General features: G+C 34.1%; 1 pseudogene; it reads right to left on the bottom strand.

The window, feature by feature from the left end:
• The window catches only part of LOC106984257 (elongation factor 1-alpha 1-like), a 34,094-nt pseudogene extending 27,108 nt beyond the window's left edge, over positions 1 to 6,986 (bottom strand).
• Between the last annotated feature and the right edge of the window lie 7,232 nt (positions 6,987 to 14,218).

Genomic DNA, 14,218 nt, shown 5'->3' on the forward strand with positions numbered 1-14,218 from the left:
TTTTCTTATTAACAGAAAATCTCTGGAGGTTTCATGTATTCTTTTTAAATTTTGGCATAATGTTCCAGTCAATATTCCAAAGAGTTAGTCTTTCTATAGTCCAGGAGAAAACAAAATCTAGCTATTCTGAATTTTTACCTGGCTTTACCTGAAGAATAGTTTGATTTTTGACCACCATATATTTACTGCATAAACTCCCCCCAAAATCTCACAAACCTCAACATGTCAACAACGTGATACCCACCAATTAAGAATGTGTATGTAAGATATATAATGGTATGTAAGCAATTATTAATTAAAATTGGACATTTCCCATTGGCTCACACTGGTATCATTCCCTGTCCTTGCTCCCACAGATGGTCTGAAGCTCAGCACATCACACATTAGTCCATAAAATTCTTCAGGGAAACTATATCAAATTTTGTCTGATTAATGTAGTGTCCACACTCAGGGAATTTCCACAAATGCTCTATTGCCAATTCTTGATTACAATACAGTGAGATGGTGTTTTGAAGTATTCTGAGTATTTCTTTATTCCATCATGTTTAAGGAAGCCCTAAAATGTGGAAATAAAGCAGGGCAACTGGGTGGCTCAGTCGATTGAGCATCCACCTTCGGCTCCGGTCATGATCTCAAGGTTGTGAGTTCGAGCCCTGCATCAGGCTCTTTGCAATGAACATGTAGCCTGCTTCAGATCCTCTGTCCTCCTCTCTATCAGACCCTTCCCTGCTTGGGTTCTCTCTCTCTCAAATAAATGAACATTAAAAAAAAAATTAAATGTGGGAATAAAGCAAATGCTCTGTGGTAATTGACACCTAAAAATAAAGCCACTGGAATCCTATATCATGACTCAGCAACAGAGTATAAATCAGTACATGTGGTAATGGGCAGTTAAAAAAAATAGCCACTGGAATCCTATATCATGACTGACAGCAACAAAGTGTAAATCCATACACATTGACCATGACTTAGATCTAAGTTCTCACAGTGACTTCAAGCTTCTTCTAGAATATCCACTATCTTTTATTACTGGGCACCCAGAAATGCTATTCTCTGTCTTCTCTGTAGTTAGATGAGACCATAAGTCTGTGTTCCCACTAATGAAATAGAATTATGTGTGACATTCCCAGACCAAGACTTCATGAAGCTAGTGTGCCCACTCTGTATTTTCTTCTTGCCTGGTGGCATTGTGGGAATAGGAGAGTTATTAATGTCACTTTAGCTTTTTTGTAGCAGCCAAGCTGACCCCCAATCAGATCTACTACTAATGGATACATGGTTGAGCATAAAATGTCTAGTATGTTTGACCCGTTGCATACTTTGGAATCTCTTTGTGTCTGATGTTTTTTCAATACAAACAAGGTGTGTATTCATAAGCAAGGCATTGATTAATACAAGCCCACTTTAACAATTGCAGTTAAAGGAATTTTATTGATCTATGGATTTGTAAGGTTTTTCATTGTATAGTAGTTACAGGCCTACTTTGTGTTAAGATTAGCATCAGTATTACGGATAAAATAATAAAAATAAAAAATAACTCTTGGTCCTAGCTGTCTGAAGATTTTATTATTTCATTCCCAGAATGAACCAATTCCTTCTAGTGACAACTCTACATTATGGAACAGTGAGCATGAATTTAAGTACACTGTCTCTGTTGCAGATATTTTTTGCAGAGTCTATAGTAAACCTGTGGAGTACTTTGGAAAGATATATATTGATAGTTTCAAAGCGTTTATGTCTTCAATGTCTAATAAAGTAAGCACTCTTTCAGGGGCCTTGGTTGGTTTAGCTCTTGTTTTAAAACTATGTCCAAAATAACCAATGTTAATATTGTGAGAATTATGAATTATACTAACTCCAGTAAAGTTGGACAACTATATGATGATGCTTCAGTGTGTGTGTGTGTGTGTGTGTGTGTGTGTGTGTGTGTGTGTGTGTGTGTTTGAAAGTGATCTAACAAAAGAAAAATGTCCAAACTTAGTTTGGGGATGCATGATACATGATAAACTTCTATAATTTCAATTAACAGTAGAGTATTTATTGTATTATTTATGTTGGCAAAGTGAAATATTGCAAATTGGCTTTATTTCTGGTCTTTATTTAACCAGTCTGGAAAACGGGTGGAAATATATTGGGTGACAAATGGAAGAAAACCCAGACTTAAACTTTGAGCTGTATGAACAAGTAACATTCTATGTAAATATTTTATTTAAAGACAGAAAATAATATAATAGACTGAAAATTCCACATAGAATGAAATGTTTAACAACAGCATTTTTCATACACTTCTAGTTTGAGTGTAAATGATGAAACTACTTTGGAACTCTGTTTGTCAATTTCTTATATGTTTTAACATACAGTTACTCTAACTCTACATTTCTACTCCTAAGTATATATCTAAGAAGGATGATTAAGTCCATAAAACATTTTATACAAGACTGTCTACAACAGTTTTATTCTTCATACCCAAACCAAGAAAAATTCCAAATGTGTTTGAATGGGAGAATAAGCAAATTATGATGTATTAATGCAATGTAGTGCTACATTGTAATAATAATGAGCAGACTAGACAGGTCAATGCAAATATGTTTCAAAAATGTGTTGAATGGAATAAACTAAAAATAAAGGAATTCAAAGTAGGATTGGATTCATTGACGTGTAGCTTGGGAACTGAAGAAATTAATTCATATTAATATGGCTAGAACGAACTCTCAGGAGATCGTTAACTGGGAAAAGGCATGAGAAAACTGCTCATAGGCACAAAAATACCCATTATCTTGACTTGGTTAGTGGTCACCTAGGTATGTTAATATGAACAAAGTAATTTAAAAAATAAATAATAATTAAAATACTTTTGGAAACATGGTATCACATCTTCAGTTGAAATGTCTGGGTCTCAGATGATGCATTTTGTCACTCAATATACATTAAATATTTATTAAGGATTTACTATGTATCAACCACTTGGCTCAATGGTGGGAATTTTAAAGTGAATAAGGTATTGATTCTGTCTTCAAGAATCTCCTAGTCTGTGAAGAAAAGGAATAAAATAATTCATAACAAATCATTGATTCCTTATTAACAGTATTTGATTGCATGTGGTACATCCCATGTAAAATGTGTGACTATGATGATGGCACAATGGAAAAATTGAGGCATATGGAACAGGTTTCATCTTCACTGTTACATAATGCACTTAATTATCACGAAAATAGCATCCTCCCAAAGCACAAATGTGGGAAAGCTGTGTGGCTAACCGATCCTGTGTGTATTAGCTCTGTTTCCTTAGTTAAAACCAGTAGTCTCAAAATGAACCCCATTTCTTTCTAACAGCAGCCACCAGGAAAAATGGATTGCTCTAGAATGGCAATTAGTGAAAATGCTTCTGTAGACCCTAGATCTCAAATTCTTCATTGGAAATGTTAAGATGACTTATCGGGGGAAAAATCCCTAACCAAATTTAGAACGTGAGGATTTAATAGAAACTTACAATGAAAGTATCTAAAACTAAATGACATAACATATACATGGAGAAGATTTCCATTCTGGCCTCCGAAGGAAAAGCCTTCTTTCTTGCCATTCTACTCCTTTCTAGTCTAGAACACAAGGCCCATCTTCAATACTCTTTTGGCCAGCCCTCTGCTAACAGCCCTCAGATAGTCTATTCCACTTATTTCTTTTAGTGGACTCCTCCCAGACCTTTTGTTTTCATTGCAGGTGTTTGCAATTCCAGCACTCTGCATTTTCAGCTGCAATGAGAAAGGGCTGGATACAAGGAGGGCCCTTTCATGGGTCCTTCCCAACTGACTCATGGTTAATGTGTAATATTTCAAATTCCTTTTTCAAAGAGTAGTTTGAGTGTTGTAGTGTTCTGAAATAAAATGAGAACACATCGTTTATGCAAACTATAACCTCTCTGTCTTTAATTGCAACATCAATAACTTCAGTGAAAAATAAATAATTGAGCTAAGAGCTCTGGCAGAATAAGGGTTAGGCTTATTTTGAAATTTCTTTCTTAAAAGACCAAAGCATTAAACTGCATGGTTATAAACTCACAGCTCAAATAAAAAACCAAGTCACGCAAGGCAAATACTATTCCTGTAAAAAAAGTCATATAAGTAGAGAAAAGCTGAATCAAGTGCAAAGCTTGGCAAATATGTAAATATGCTAACAAAAGCTATTTTCTTACCAAAGCCAGATTGATGCTCCCTGTAGTTAAAAAACAAACTATATTACCACCTAGAAATCTCAAGCTTTATAAAAATGTATGGGTACAGAAAAAATGATCTAAGCAATGGCGCATGATGTAATATATGCTGAATTTTACCTAGTAATGAAAATTGAAAAATGTAAAACCAAAAAACAGTGGCTTTCAAAGAATTTTTAGAAACAGCACTGAGTAGGTTCTATTTGTATTACCATTGACAAGTGAGCCGCAAACAGATTCTGCACAGACCCCTGCTCCTTCACCCACTGTAAACTTTTCAGTGGCATACACATCGCTACTGGCCAAGAAACAATCCACTTAAAGGCATCCATGAATGACGGGGACTGTGTATAAAGGCGGAGAAATAACTGTTACTTAATCTGTCAAATTGTTCTTTCAGAAGAAGTTATGTTTAGCACATTACCCTGGGAGCTGGGCTGGGGAACTTGATCTCAACAGGAAGTTGCCCCACTGTGTCTTCAGCACCTCATTGTGGGCCAACAGTGGGAGTTTTGTTTTACCTCTTTCTTAATGAGAAAGCACCTCATGAATTTTCATCGACTATCCACATAGGCAGGCTGCTCTCTTGGCGGGGGGTGAGAGGGTAGCGTCATTTTAATAGGTATGGATGCATGCCCAGGAGGATTTGCTTGAGGTTTTGGGGATCTTTGTTGTCCCATTTGTTACCTGCTTCTCTAGAAGTGAAGAAAGTTGTCCCAGTATTTTTGCAAGGTCTTTTCTTCAATGCAAAAGAAAAAGCAAGGAATATTTCACTAGGGTGGAATTGATTCTAGACGTTTGAGTGCTTTCTTTAAAAATAAATACCTTCTTATCCTGGCGAAATCTTCAGTCATTTGGCAGCATGGGATAAAATGGGAGACTGTGTGAATAAAAGTGAGGTCTCCAGAAAGCCTGTAGTCTTTTCCAACCTATTCTTCCCAAAGTGCTTCCTTTTATTCTAGCAATCTCAGAGAAAGACTGGAAGTGCCCATTTGACCTTTTTTTCAAATAAACATACAACGTATTATAACTCTTATAAATATAAAAAGCAAAGTTTGTGTCCATGCCAAGAACCCTCTCATTGTAGTACAAATTAACACTGAAGCAAAAGCTTTCACCTGGTTATCATGTCTATTCCACTTATTCTCTTGTCTCCAGAGCCTTTCTTTTTTCTCTTCCTTCACCTCATTGCCAAAAGATTTTTACTTCTGAAGAAAACATAAATTTATATTGCAGAACTGAAACACTGCTGTATTGCAGATTGTCGTTTAGTCATGGTAGACCAAGGCTCTTATAATATGTTCATAAAACAGAACATCAAATAGTTACATTGCCTACAGGCAGTTTAGTGGAAATTATAGATTCTTCTATTTACTATAAGGACTGCTTATATTTCTTCAGTATCCCTTATATGAGCACTTATTCTTTTAATTTCTCTCCTTGGTTTTAGATGTTTTCACCTTGAAGAAAGGAGTTTCCTACAAATCCATATTTGTTTTCTGCTGTACTTGATAAATCACAACAGTATTTTATATAGTTTTAAAATTAAACATGAATAATCACTCTTAATTATAAAGATGTATGCTGATGTTCTAAATCTCTCCTTGTTTTTAATTATGCAGTTATTCCAAATAGAAAGGTTATTTTCATGGAAGGTTGCCAGATGTTTCACTGGCTTCTATATACTGAATTTTGATATAGTAGGAGAGGGGCACTTGGGTAGCTCAGTCGGTTAAAGCATCTGACTTCGGCCCAGGTCATGATTTCACATCATGAGTTCGAGCCCTGCTTCGGGCTCTGTGCTGACAGCTCAGAGTCTGGAGCCTGCTTTGAATTCTGTGTCTTCCTCTCTCTCTGCCCCTTCCCTGCTCACTCTCTGTCTCTGTCTCTCTCTCTCTCCAAAATAAACATTAAAAAATAGATATAGTAGGAGAATATATTTGGCGATAGTTTCAAATTAATGGTGAATAAATATCATACGTTAAATAGGGACAGTACCAGGCTTACAGAGTTGATGAGTATTCTTTTTGATAAGAAATTTCCCCTTCAGGGGAAAAGTCATTATATAACATTTACTTTCTGATGAAACACCAATCAACACTTAAATCTATAACTTAAGTCATTGATTTCATTAAAGCACTCATACTTTCTTTTATTTAAGTGTCCATTTTAGCATGAATTGATGTGTATCCCTTTTTTTTCGGGATGAGCAGAGAGTTTATTACTTCTTTATTACTTCCAGCGTTATATACTAAAGTTCATCCTTAGCAACAATTATTTGTTATTGGCCTTACCAATCCACTTTCCATCCGTAAGTAAGTTTACCCCTGCATTCTTTTTCTTCTCTTTCCAGCATGTAGTCAGTAGTCTATCTTTATAAGCACTCTTTTCCAAAAACTGTTAGCTCCCTCCCTCTGTTTTTCCATTTTCCAAATTAGCAACACAGCCATCTCTTTTCTCTGTGTTCAATCATGCAGCTGAGTACTGATGTTGACAATTCCACAGCTCCAGAAAGTGATGTTTAGGTTCAGAGCCACAAATGTTATGGAAATCAAATAGGCAAGCAAAACTGCGTCAGTAAGATGACTCTCCTAATTTTAAAGGAGATTGTTTAACATCTTTTCTTATATCTAAATCTCATATCAACCTTTACTTGCAGCCAGTTTTAGCTTTACAGTTTTACTTACAATACAGTCACCAGGTTTAGACTCCCTGGTCTTTCAATCAGCAATTCCAAGCTTTCCAAGTGCAATTCCATGCTTTCCAAGTGCAATTCCATGTTAACTTGACTAAAACACTGGTCTTTTTTATTAGTTGAGCTTCTCCTGAGTCTTACCGTGTTTCCCTTTCCACCTGGCGCATTTGGATACCACCAGTTTGCCAGGCACCTTGAATTCAAAGACGAGTCAAACACAGTAATTGAAGGGTTGCTAGTGTCAGAATGGTACTATGAGCAGTGCAACAGAAAAGGCAATAGAATGCTTGTTTAATTAATTAATTGATGACCCCCCCCCCAAGATTAATGAAGGCAGGCATAGTGAGCATTTGTAAGGCTGTGGCAGAGATGTGATTTTGTTGTTTTAGCATGAATCATTGATTAGATAATCTGTTTAACAGATTACTTATTAGCCTCTATTCATTGTTAACAGAAACAAGGAAGACTTTAATCAATGATACAGTTGATGGAAATTTTTGACATTATTTTGGCTTGATGAGGAGCTATGCAAATGATAAAACCAATAAAACCAAGAGCTCTCTATTTTTCATCACTTAAGAATTTACTTGATGCCAGTCACTATGTAAGTGTTTTTGAAGTATTATATTATTAGATCTTTACTTCACTTTGAGGTAGATGCTCTTATTAAAATTCACTATCACACCGCCATTTTATAGATGAATAGTTGATGGTTAGAGGCAGTATGTAACTCACCCAGGATCATTCTGCTGGTGAGAATACATCCAGGACCTTTGAATCCAGCATCCAAATTATTAATCATCTCTTCCTTACCTAATACTAAAATTTGAAAGTTCTACTCAGTCACATGGAGAAAGAACTTTATACTCTTATGTAGCTTAGAAAAGACCTACATTCAGATTAGATAGTAATGAGTACTGTCTAATAATTACACTTTTTTTATGTCAACAATTGTGATATTCTCTCTTAATATAACCAGTGAAAGTTAATGTCTGAAACACTATTGTGTTCTAAATAATCTACTATCTTAAGACAAAGAGTCCTAAATGTAAATATCCACATATAGTGTTATCACATTGAATTTGTTTCATTTTAATCTATTTCATTTATCTTTTAAATACCTAGGGATCTATGTCTCAGTCAATACTCTGATCTTTTCAAATTAAATTATCCTCCTTTAGGGAGATAGCCTGATAAAAGTGATTTAAGTAGCTCAAACGATTTGGGTTCATTTCCCTTTCCTAGTTTGAATCCTATTAAAATAGTTGGCTTTTTCATTTTTAAATTGAATTACTGATACCTGTAGACATTGCTCTGAATGACTAAGGACTTAAATTAGAAAAATAGACCCTAGATATTTAGGTAGTTACTTTTTTTTTAACCTATTATTTTTTTTTCCTGAAAGATGCTAGTGATTCTGTATGCTTTTTTTCTTTATTTCAGTACATTTGCTTTGCAGTTCATAAAACCATGTTTCTGAAGATAATATAAATAAAATATTGTAGGGGCACCTGGGTGGTTCAGTGAGTTAAGCATCCACCTTCAGCTCATGTCATGGTCTCACGGCTGTTGAGTTTGAGACCCACATTGGGCTCTGAGCTGACAGTGCAGAGCCTGCTTTGGATCCTTTGCCTCTCTCTCTGCCCCTCCTCAGTGCTTGCATGCTCTCTCTCTCTCCCAAAAATAAATAAACGTTAAAAATAGAATAAGACAAAAACATAAAAGAAAATACTGCAAATTAAATGTTATTTTAAGCTTACCAAATTGGTGTTCTAAGTTTACCAAACTGTGTTTCACATTTGAAGTTGTCTTGAGATGAATTCTCTTCAGAAGCAGAAAATCTCTTTTGATAACCATCCTCATCAGTAAATATACGTTGTAAGTTGTGACATCTGGTTTAGTTAGTTGAGACTAAACCAGTCTGATACCAGTTAGTATCAGATGGATTTTGACTCTCCCTGAATATTAGATTTACTAGGCAATAGTTCATCTCACTTGTACTTATAAATAGAGCAGGTTCATATTTTTAAGAGTATGACCTCCTGGGGCGACCTTCAGAGTCTACAATATAAAAGGAGAAGACAATGTAACTAATTAAATCAAATGGCAAAATAGTAACAGACACAGATTTTTCTCTTTAACCATAAGTTATTAAAAATTTAATTTTTTAATTTAAAAATATTAGAGAAATAATATTGAAACATTGTTTTATTATGAGGTAGGATGTAGTTAAATGAAAATAACTCCTACCCAGGTATAGCTTGCTAAAAGCTTTGCTCCCATGTATCTTACTTCTGCTGTTTAATACTGACAATCAAGAAAGAATCATCATATGTTAATTTGAAACGAAATCAGAAAGACATGCAGAAAGTATATATGGGCACAACGAAAACCTAGGGAATGAATTGAATTTTAAGGGCTAACATTAAATATGTCAAAGTTTATGCTAGTTTTGTTCAAATATTCTCATATTTTTCTTTATATAAGTATAGGTAAATAGTTTGATTTTTTAATGTTTATTTTTTTAATTAATTTTGAGAAAGAGAGAGAGAGACAGGGACAGAGAGGGAGAGAGAATCTCAAGCAGACTTCACACTGTCAGTGTAGACCCAGATGTGGGGCTTGATCCCACAATTGTGAGATCATGACTGGAGCCGAAATCAAGAGTAGGACGCTCAACTGACTGAGCACCCAGGCGGCCCGATAGATAATTTGTTTTCATTGGAACTTGTAGAGTTATATTCATTTACTAATTCACTCCCCAAGAAGTGAGTTCTACAGTGGACCATTGAACTCTGAACATATTGACTGAAATGTCCCAAATTCTTTCTTATTTCAAAAGTTAACTGTAAAGGAATATCAGTGCAACTATAATATTATTTCTTATTTAAGTTGTGAAGAATATGTGTTAGAGCAAACACAAATCCCTACCAAATTATACTGAGATATATTCAGTTAATGAGACTAACAGCTTGTTTCTTAAAATACAACAGTATTTTTGAATTTTTGAACTAAAGATATGAATGACTGTAAACTCACACACACACATCTAATATAAATACCTGTTTGTGAATACTTAATGTTTGGAATTATATGGTTTCTACTGAATTTGACTACAGTCTCACTTAAATTTTGTAGTTGGTTGAGAAATTTTGTTTAAAATAAATTATTTCTGATGCAAGAAATTTCATTTTCAAGATGACTATATTTATGTTCTTTTATATGGTCTCTGAAGTCTCTAAGCAAGAGTTTTTAGCTTTTTTGGACCAAAACTGTGAATGCTCAAATCTATACCTTTTTTTTTTCTCCTCTGTATAGTCTAGTGAATGGACAACACAAGAAGTGGTAATTATATCCCCATCCTGAAAGAGACATGCTGAGTTATCAGTTCAGTTGGTAGTGTATCGAGTTAATCTAAATGGTTAGTAATTTTTAATTTATTTTAATTTATTTTATTTTATTTTTTATTTTAGAGAGAAAGAGTACAAGTAGGGGAGAGGGACAGAAGGACACAGAGAGAGAATCTTAATCCACACACAGCATGATAACCCACATGGGGCTTGATCCCATGATCCTGGGATCATGAACAGAGCCAAAATTAAGAGTTGGACATTCAACCAACTGAGCTACCCAGACATCCCTAAATCCTTAGTAATTTTTGAATGAGTTTGTAAACTGGCTTTTGTAAAGAATACAAAATAAATAATTGAGCTAAACCGTGCCCAACCTAGAAATAAATATTACAATGTTCATTAAATAATTATTTTACCCAAAGTTGATCATACACATCCCTCTTACCCATCCCTCTTAGTCCTGTTGAGTTTACTTTCTAACATTTGTTGAATCTTTCTCTTCCTCCTATATCCACTCTTACTGCTTTAGTTTATTATGCTGTCACAAATGTCCCTGTGTCCCTGCTTGTTGTATTTTGTCCTGATTTATTTCTCTAAATTTATAATCTTTTTTCTTCTATTTCATTTTGATTCCATTTTCTATTTTGTTATCAGAACAGTATTTTAAAAACACAATTGTTCATTCTTTTTGAGAGGGGGGATACAAAACAAAACAAGAACAAAACTTGCCCTGGTTTAACAGTTCATTTACAATTGGTCTCTTGTTAACATGTTTTTAGCTCCTGCATTGCTCATACATTACCTGCACAAGGCAATACTCAATTATTTGATATTTCCCAAATATACATCCACATACTTTAATGCTTTTCTATAATTTGCCTCTTTTCCAGAAAAGTCCTTTCCTTTCACATAGTTAACGTTCTTTGAGGCACTGCTTAACATACAGTTCTCTGGAAACATTCTCTGAGCTCCAGCAACCCTTCAGCATACCTCTCAATATCAGTACCTCTTGAGTATTGATTGTGTTGTCATAAATGGGTCTTTGGAGTCTTCACTTCTGTACCACCAACAAAGTACACAGCATCAGACAGGTCATAAGAATCCAAAAATATTTGTAGAATGTAAGATTTTAAAAATTGTATGTTTTACCTGTATGCTTTAGCGTGAGCTCATTGAGAATTAGCATCAGGTTTAATTCACCATTATCAACAATTGAGAAAGTATTGTTCTTTTTCTTCAATTTAAGCCCTATATAATTTTATGAATCAGAAGTAAAAACATTCCATTTTCCCAATTTTCCCAGCTTTGCTCATACTCCTTAACTCATAACCCAGTCTTCACCAGAAATAGTTTGTTAATAGTTGCCATAACTTTCTGATGTCTTCTCTGCCTATTCAAACAAATGTTTGTAAGCATACACAAACAGTAAGACATTTTTAATTTAAAAATAAATTTTATTATATTATAATTATTATATATATGTGTGTGCATATATAGATAAGTATATATGTATATGTACATGTGATTATGTATCTATATATCTGAAACTTGTCATTTTTCATTTTTATTATTTTATATAATAATACTAGGCGCATTTTTCCATGCCATCCTATACAGATCAACCTCATATTTTTAGTGGTTTTTTAGTATTATATTATTTGGAAATGCCTTACTGCAGTTGTTCTGAGTGATAGTGAAAATAAATAGCTTTTTCAGTCATTTCTTCAAGATTGTTGAAGTGAGAAGTTTTACTTGAAAGTTATTTTTACATGATATTTTAATATCAGATAATACCACTTGGCTCCCTGAAAGTTTAAATTATGATTCTTTCATATTTTCCTCATATTTTTCTCATATTTTTCTCTCCACCTCTGTTTATCATAGTGTTTATATTTATATTTCACTTGTAGCCACAATTTCTCTGGTATTCAGTTATTTTTTTATTATTTGATATTTAGCCAACAATTCTTTGTTTTTCCTTTAAAAAAATACTTCTAGGCTTAATTTCATCACTAAATACATCAGACAAGAACATTCTGTGAATATATTCAAGTTTGAAAATATCCTCCCATTACAAAAACCCTGTCCAAACATACTACAATATTTTCAGGTCATACTTTTTATCCTCTGGAACTTACAGACATGACTTAATTGCTTTGGGGCTTTGAACACTGCTTAAGGGAAGTCAGGGGCCAACCTCATAGGTAAGTTGTTTGACAACCTGGAAAACTGAAAAATCTTTTCTTTATTTGACAGTATATTCCCCAGAAGGACATATACCATGAAGCTAATAAAAATTAAGCTTCAAGATAACTCACTAACCGTGTATTCACATAGGTCCTATATTTGTGAAAAAAAAAATTGGGAAAGTAAGATACTTGACTTTCAATCAGTTGAGACTTGGTGTCTTACTCTACTCTTTCCCTTTGTTGGATAAAGTAAGGTGGTGTAGCCTTATTAAGCATTTTGGGAATTGGGTTAAGTAAAAATTTAGTTTGCTTTAGTTTTAATGATATTTTTATGTGATGCACAGTCAATTTTTGTGTATAGTTAATTTATTGACAGCTGTCCTGGTGTCACAGTTACTTCCAGGAATAACCCTACCTCTCACTCTAATGACTGACCAGGCATCAAGTCATTAAAATACAGACACATTGATAACAGTACAATATGAGTGTGTTCCGTAGCATCTAGTGACCAAATTATGTAGGTAGGAAAAAGGCAGTTTGAAAAGTATGAAAAAAGAAGCTACACTGTGAAAAACTCTTCTGAGTGTTGGGGGGAGGGTCTGCAAAAATCACCAAGAGTCCTAATAAATACATGACATTATAAATGACATGTTGAGAAGCTGAAATAAATTATTTATTTCCAGTTCTCTATATTGAATAGTAACCTATACTAAAGGAAATTATAACCATTATGTTCTTTTTAGAAAAAAAGTGGCAATATTGTTATTCTATGAAAGATAATAAAATTAATGCTATCTATAAGTGTAGGGGAGAAAAGTATTGTAATGGTATATCAAGAACTTAATGGAACTGCTATTTTGTTTTTGGATTTTGTGGTATTAGTCAAAAGATTTCAAATTTATAACTTTTCTTAGTCTGAATGTTTATACATAATTTTTTATTCGAATTTTTGTGGTCTTCCTCTTAAAAAGAGACATTAAATTAGATAAGCTTCATCCAGTCTCCCTCTAAATCTTTAAACCTCTCATGCTGAATTAAAATTTCTTATTTTAAGGTTTAATGTTTTTAATGTTTATTTATTTTGAGAGAGAGGGAGGGGGAGAGAGAGAGAGAGAGAGAGAGAGAGAGAGAGAGATGGAGAGAGAGAGAATCTCAAGCAGCAGCTCCATGTTGAGCATGAAGCCAGATGGGGGGCTCAGTCCCACAAACCATGAGATCTTGTCCTGAGCTGAAATCAAGGGTCAGGTGCTTAACCAACTGAGCCACCCAGACTCCCCAAAGTTTAATTTTTAATATGAAGATACACTTTTTCTTTCATTTCAGTGAAATTTCTCTTTAAATTTCCCCAGTACTTTTTGGTTTCAGTTTCATTTATTGGGTATTCTACTTTGGAAATTATTTTTTGTTCTTTGCCCTTCATATATTATATTCTTCCACATAAATGCCTTAATATACATCTTAGATTATGGAGTTTATTGTGATATTTCTAGTCTTTTCTCTGTGTCAGATGCTGAAATTTCAGCCATATCTACTGTGTTCTTGGCCAGTACTGCCAAATCAACTCCAGGAAACTCTAAAAAATGGTCTCTTGCCTCAACTGCGGCTGTGTTGTTGTTGTTTTTCTTTACCTGAGACAGTAAAGAATCTAATTTTTGATTGAAGTATATCAATGAGAAATCTCAGAATTTGAATTTTCTTGCTGTCTTTTCTAAGAAGTGCTTTGTGGTATACAGGAAGAGATTAGAAACTTGTCATGGCAGAATTTCCATATTGG

Source organism: Acinonyx jubatus, chromosome D4 (assembly GCF_027475565.1).
Source record: "Acinonyx jubatus isolate Ajub_Pintada_27869175 chromosome D4, VMU_Ajub_asm_v1.0, whole genome shotgun sequence".
Lineage (NCBI taxonomy): Eukaryota > Metazoa > Chordata > Mammalia > Carnivora > Felidae > Acinonyx > Acinonyx jubatus.